General features: G+C 40.0%; 1 long non-coding RNA gene across 1 annotated transcript; it reads right to left on the bottom strand.

Moving 5' to 3' along the window:
- LOC113948115 lies at positions 1-5,846 on the bottom strand. Its single transcript, XR_003528001.1, has 3 exons — positions 5,819-5,846; positions 2,676-2,748; positions 1-304 (listed from the first exon to the last, which is right to left on the bottom strand). It is a non-coding gene; the product is annotated as an uncharacterized LOC113948115 (long non-coding RNA).
- Between the last annotated feature and the right edge of the window lie 816 nt (positions 5,847-6,662).

Genomic DNA, 6,662 nt, shown 5'->3' on the forward strand with positions numbered 1-6,662 from the left:
TAGGATTTGGCATTTAACTTTAATCATATGTTTCATTCTATATCAGGAAGAAATACCTGTTTGCTGTTTCCCCTGATGATTCCTGCCATTAGCTGAAAGTCTGTTTATTCCCAGAGCTGTGCTGCCATCAGTTGATGATGGTGGGGCACTTACAGAGAGGTTTTGGCAGGAAAAATCCTTTATCATTTGGAACATAATTATGAAACGTAATATTGTTCTTTGTACATCAGTCCAAAGCAACTCCATACAAATTGTTGCATTCTCCTCCTTGGTGTCAGCTGGGGCAGGGGGGGAAACCACATTCCTAAAAGTAAGAAAGTAGACCCAGAAAAGATGGTAACTTAAATAACAAGGAATAAACTCCCTATTGGACATTTTCTTAATAGTTCTATAAAGCTGCTGAGGACAGAAATGGTATACAGAGATTTTTGGTGTCAGATCAGTGCTTTGCATTTTATGTGATCATTTACACCTGTGCAAAGTAAGTGTGTGTGTGACATCTGACAGCTGATTTATTAACGTTTGACACCTGTATTACAATGTTGAAATGACTCTACGATGTGCAAAGCAGTGGAAAAACCACTGATTCCTTTCATGGCTTTTTTCTGGTAGTTTAATACCAAGATTCCGTTTCAAAGGAAAAAATCGATTCCTTGCACCCTGACTGTAATTCTTTATTTCTTCTAGTATGTTATGGTCAGCTCATACTAATGTGGGGTGGGGGGAAAGAATAAAGGAAGAGGAGAAAAACAGCTGTATTTAATTCACAGCCCAGATTCAGAGGTACTGGCTCTGACACCAAACCAAACTCAGTTCCTCAAGGAGCCATGGCAAAGTGAGAGCTCTGAGGAGAAACCCTGCAGGACTGAGGTCCCTGACTTAAAACAGAGCTGGTAAGTAAATTGCATATTTTTGGTAGTTATTAGTTTTTCAAATGAACAGAAGTTTCCACCAAATGAAAGATCTATTTTCACTGAAATTGGTGTTGGCTTCTTCAAAACAAATTATCAAGAAACTCCAAAGCCAGGGTATTTGTTTTGCACTGTTTGAAAGCAGACAGTAACACACTGATCAGAGCTGGTATAGGAAGTGGTTGATCAGTTTAATACTTTCTGAAATGCAATGGGCTTCTCAGTTTTAGAATTCTTAAAATTGTTGCACCCATTGAAAAAAAAAATCAATGTTAGCAATATCATCTCCATGCATAAAAAGTTACTGGAGCTCTGAGTTTACAAAATGAGCCTTTTCTACCCCAGGAAATCAAGCCCAGTAAGAAGGATCATGGACACAGCAAAAGCACACTCTAAATTAATGCTATACAATTTGTCAAGCATACTATTATTTGAAATGCAATTGCCAATGTTATGTGTTGACAGAACGTGATATCTTAATGAAAATAATAACATTGTTTGCTCCTCTGGTACCAGCCCAATTTCCAAAGAAAAAGCCTCTCCGATTTCACATGTGGAAGTAGCTTTTCCAGCTAAAATAATGCAGCAGCCAGTGTAGCATGAATAAGTTAAGTATCTGTGAAGTTCATGGACTGGTGAAGAGGGAGGACCAATTTGCCAAGCTGGGAATTACTGACAGACTGAATGACCCATGTCTAGTCCTGTCACGTTACTTTACACATTGTAACACAGCCCAGCGGAACAGAACCTGGGAAAAATGACTTCAGCACGAGGCTGCAAGATTTTCAAGGTTACCAGTGTTGCACTGTCACAGGGGCCACATTTCCTGGATCAATTGGAGTGGCCTTTTTTTGGCACCCATTGATAAGGCAGAGAGCTTTGCCATCGCTCAGAATTAAACTCTCCCATATTTACCAGTGTTTGTCTCTTGGTCTACACCAAGTACACAGAAATCCAAGCTCCTAATGCTCATTGACACTGCCTTCCCTGTGTTTCACCTGCAGGTCCTGCCTTGGAGCAGCCAATTTTCATGAGGGGAGAGAGACAATGTTAAAGGTAACTCAAAGGACAACAAAATTAGTTATTTTAAAGAAGAAGATAAAGCAGGTCATTTTACTTCCTCAGCATCACAGCTATATCTGAGGGGGAGACCAGAAACCAACCCAAATGTTTATTTTATGTAGCTTGTACCCAGTAAGGGAAGCAAGGGGGAATCATCTACTCAGTCTCAGGGAAGGATTGATTTGCAAGGATAGCAGTTCCAATGCAGTGCATCCCAATACATAAGATTTTACTCATTTTCTTGCTGTGGTTCAGAAGCAGAGAACAACCAGGAATTACCACTGAAGGGCCCTATGTGCTCAGGCATTTTGGAAAAGGAGGACTGCAGGGGGATGAAGATAACATCAGCTGCTGCAAATGGGTCCGGGTGATTTTTGACTTAAGTTTTATTAGGAATTTGAACGTGACATCCCTTCCTGATGAACACATCCCCAGCCCATTAATGTCAATGAGAGTTATGCTTACATGGCACAGAGAGCAGATCTTTTCCTTGTGCTTGTCCAGGGTTCTGACACACAGCCCCGATCCTGGGCCTGACTCAAACAATGACAACTTAATGAGGATTTACTTTGTGCTCTAGATCTCTATAAAAGTAATTTTTAAATAGCATAATGGAATAATATTTACTCGACAGCCTTTGCGTTGTTTATTCCCCCGTGTCTATCTTACAGTCTTGTAAGATAGAAATAAATATTTACTCACTCTTCATTCATGCAGTTTATTCTATGTGGAACTGTAGCCAGCTCTGTGCATCATGTTGCCTTTCAGCTGGATGCTATAAAGAAAGGAAATTAATTGTTGTTAAACTTAGGTATGTGATAAAAAGGAAAAAAAAAAAAGTTTGTGCTGGCTCCTGTCTGCATTTTACTGCATTTTACAGCACGTGCCCCCCCCCCCCCGTCTCCTCTGCCAGTGTGGGGGTGTGGATGTGAGTGTAAAAATCAGATTACATCCAGCTCATTACTGTCCACTGACAGGGTCCCTCTGTAAAAACTTTTGATGAATAGTCAGCATCTCGTTCCTCAGTCATAAAAAACCCTTAGTTGCTTGAAATCATTATTCCAAATGGAAAAATTAATTGTAAATAACTGGAAGTCAATTAAGGCTGGGTTCTGCCGGGTAATGCAAATCTTTTATAGTTTTGTTTCAGTTAACTGCCTCATTAATGATTTATAGATGTGTATACAGCTGTGGGAACCATAGCATTATCTAATGCACTCAGAGAATAATTACATATGAAAAGAACTACGCAGCTCAAGGGAAAAACTCAGAAATTACTTACTGCCTTAACTTCAACCATATTAAGATGCAAAGCATTTAGAAGCCAACTGTGATGTTTTATCATATTCTTGAGGTTTTATACTCTTTTTAAAAAGGGAAAAATAATTCTCTCTAAAGAAATATTTGTATACTTCAGTATTACACAGTACGCAAAAATCAAGATGTCTCAAGTGAGAATGTCAGCATTTATTTATTATTTAAAAGCCTGAGTTATAAAACATTCCCATTCCCTTTGTGCATCTGCTATACAGGAATAAAAGACATTTCTACAGTTAAACAATTCATGGGCATATGCATATATCTCCCTGAATTACACAGAGCTAGGAGTAATTTTAGAAAGTCTTCCTTCTGGAGTCATTTTCCTGGATATACAAATCCATTGGTACTTGTTCTTTGGTGATGCCATTGTTTGAAGTTTGAGGGGGTTTTTGTAAAACATTCTTTTCACTCCTGAAACTGGTTTCTCATCTGGGAGGGCACTAAACCTGAAGTCTGCACAATTTGCTTCTTATTTCTTAGAAATTCTAATCCAGTGATAAACTGCTGTTGGACATTAGGAAGCACCATAGGGGATCCTTTACTTTTAAGCCTGCTTTTCTTCCTTCTTAGAGCTGGGAGGGTCAGGGTCTTTCTCACCAAAACCTGCCCTGAAATTTTGATTACAGTTGACTCTATAACAGCGCAGATCCTCAGCCCAAACCTTTGGCATTGCTGGGAGGGAATTCTCTGGGTTGTGGCTGTGGGAACGGGGCAGAAGAGCCCAGCAATCCTTCCCCTTCATACTCTGCCCCCCAAAATCATCTTCCACTTTCAGACTGAGCAAAATCACCATCCCATGCTTTTGTCCACAAAGTGACTCCAGGAAAATTCGGGTTTTTGTGTCCAGCTGCTGTTGGTTTGAGCTGTTCCAGCCCAGCCAAAGACCAGGGAGTGCACTGGGGGGGCTCACAGCCGCCTCTTCCCCCAGCACCGACACAACTTGAAGAACTTTCTTCCTGTTGCTCCTCCTTCACCATGTTCTTCAGGCCTCTACTCCCAGCTCTCTTCTCCAGCCCAATGCTCTTGATTTGTTTGCTCAGTCAGGCATGGGTTGATCTGTCTGTGCTCCTGCTCACACGTTGTGTGATTTAGGGTAAGTGCCTTTTTTGCCATATATTTGGAAATATTAAAATCCTGGCCCAGTTGTCTGTTTGAACTATACAAGGCCAGAGGGAGACAAATAAAATTTTTTATTTTGTCTGCAGATGTTCAGCCTCTTACATAAAACCTACAACTATCCTGTATCACTTATTCATTTCATAAATAACGTCAGCACGTTTCACCAGGTAGGAAAAAAAGGAAAAAATCAGCCCAATGTTCTTTTGGTGGGAGGTGGAGTGGGGAAAGGACACCACAAACTCATTCCAGGTTTTCCCAGCGGCACTGAACCACAAACACTGCTTGGCCACCAGCCTGGTGCTCCTGGCCAAGTGGCTGTGGGATTAAATGGAGCACAGAAATGCTCAGTGTCCTGCTTGCTGTGCTGGAGAGATGGTTCCATAGAGAGGAAGGCTCAGATGAAAACTCACAAGTTTTGTCTCTGCAGAAAATCTGTGGTGGCATTTGCTTGCCTGTTAAAAAGCAGGTTTAAACAGGTTTATAACTGTGCATATATGTTTTTGCTCTCACTGAAGGAAATTACTTACTCTAGATTTTACCCACTGATAGAATAATTCCCATCAATGAGGTCTCAGGAGGTCACCTGTTCCCACCTCCTGCCCAAAGACTTCTGCACCTACATCGCTGGCTGTGTGTGAAATGGAAGTGAAGTCAAAGCCATGGGAATAATGTATTTGGTGATTTTATTGCCAGAGAATAAACTAGAAATAGACAATGGAAATTGTCCTAATTTTCTTTAACTTTGCAGTGGTGTCTTTCTTGATAGTGAAACATTATATTAATCTACAAGGACAAATTAAGGACTGCAAATCAAGTATCATTTAACATTAGAAAAATGTACTTTTAATTCTAAGCTTTTGAGGTTGTACTGAATAATCTGCATAAGGAACAGCTAAATAAATCAAGATTAGGCTGTCTAGGGTGATTAAACACACAGATACAGCTTTGGCTTATGACATCCTCACAGACATCCTTATGGAATTCTAGGCACAGAAGAGATGACAAACCTGCATTGGCCAGGAAAATAATCCCAGTAGTTTAAATTCAAGAAGGTGGGCTCTTAGGCCCTTGTGCCTTCATTTTGTGCAGTGCCCAGAAGTGAGAGGGTTTGTCAGGGTTCCCATGCCCCAAAGACCCTCAGCAATTGTAACAAGAGACTGGCAACAGTCAGCTGGAAGTGCAGATCCATAGTTATTTTAGTACTTCATTGGTAATATTTCACTGAATGAAGGTGCCTTTTGGTGTCCTGCAGGCTACAGGCAGAGCACACACACATCTACTTATGGAATGGGAAAGGTGGGATCTGCTGGGTTCTGCTGAGGGAAAAAATCACAGATGCTCAATGGTAAAGCACAACTGTATCTACAGCCAAGCATTCCAAAGGCATTCCAAAGGGAATTGCTTACCCCGCTGTATCTGTCAGCCTTCCAGGGCCCAGAGAGTAGCTGAAAAAAAAAATGGATAAAGATATTCTAAAAAAATCCCCTGGGACCATCTCCCGTATTTAATAAGGAAAAGCACCTTCTGTGCAGCCAATAAAAGTTGAATCTCTCATGAAGATTTATACCATATTACACACTGAAATTCAATGTACAACGATACCCTTGTGTATACAGTTGTCAGAATAATAATCTTTGTCTGTCTGATCAACTTATATTTTATGCCAACAACACAGCATTTAATATTATACAGTTTCAGAGGAAGAAAATAAATTTATTCATGCAACAACTTGCCCAGTAGCTTAAACAGACAAAGTGAAAAAAAAATAGCTTGGAGTTTTTACATTAACTTATGATTCACAATACAGATTTCTATGCGATTTTAGCAATTTCATGCAGCAATATAAACTATGATTCTTAATCTAGTTTGTGAAAGTGTCTCACTATTTTATGTGTCATGAGGAATAATACAGTTGGATCTGACTGCTGAAGTTTTGCTTTTGGCATTCTCCTGAAATGAGGAGTCTAAAAATACAAATGGTAACCAACAGCTTCTTTCTATATTCTGCATTATCACATTCTGTGCGGTATTCTTAGGCTTTGTGTCTCAAAATATATATCAAGAAACACTTATAGAGAAGATATACGTGGACTCCCCCACAACCAAAGTACTCCTTGACAGAAATCAGTAGAGTCTACCCACGATATAGAACTGGTTCCAAATGATGCAAAGCTCTGCCAGATAAGAAAACTTTAGCAATATAGAAAATCTCTGTTGTATGCAGATCCATTAAATCTATTCTTCAGGCAG

Source organism: Corapipo altera, unplaced genomic scaffold (genome assembly GCF_003945725.1).
Source record: "Corapipo altera isolate COAL_440 unplaced genomic scaffold, ASM394572v1 65, whole genome shotgun sequence".
Lineage (NCBI taxonomy): Eukaryota > Metazoa > Chordata > Aves > Passeriformes > Pipridae > Corapipo > Corapipo altera.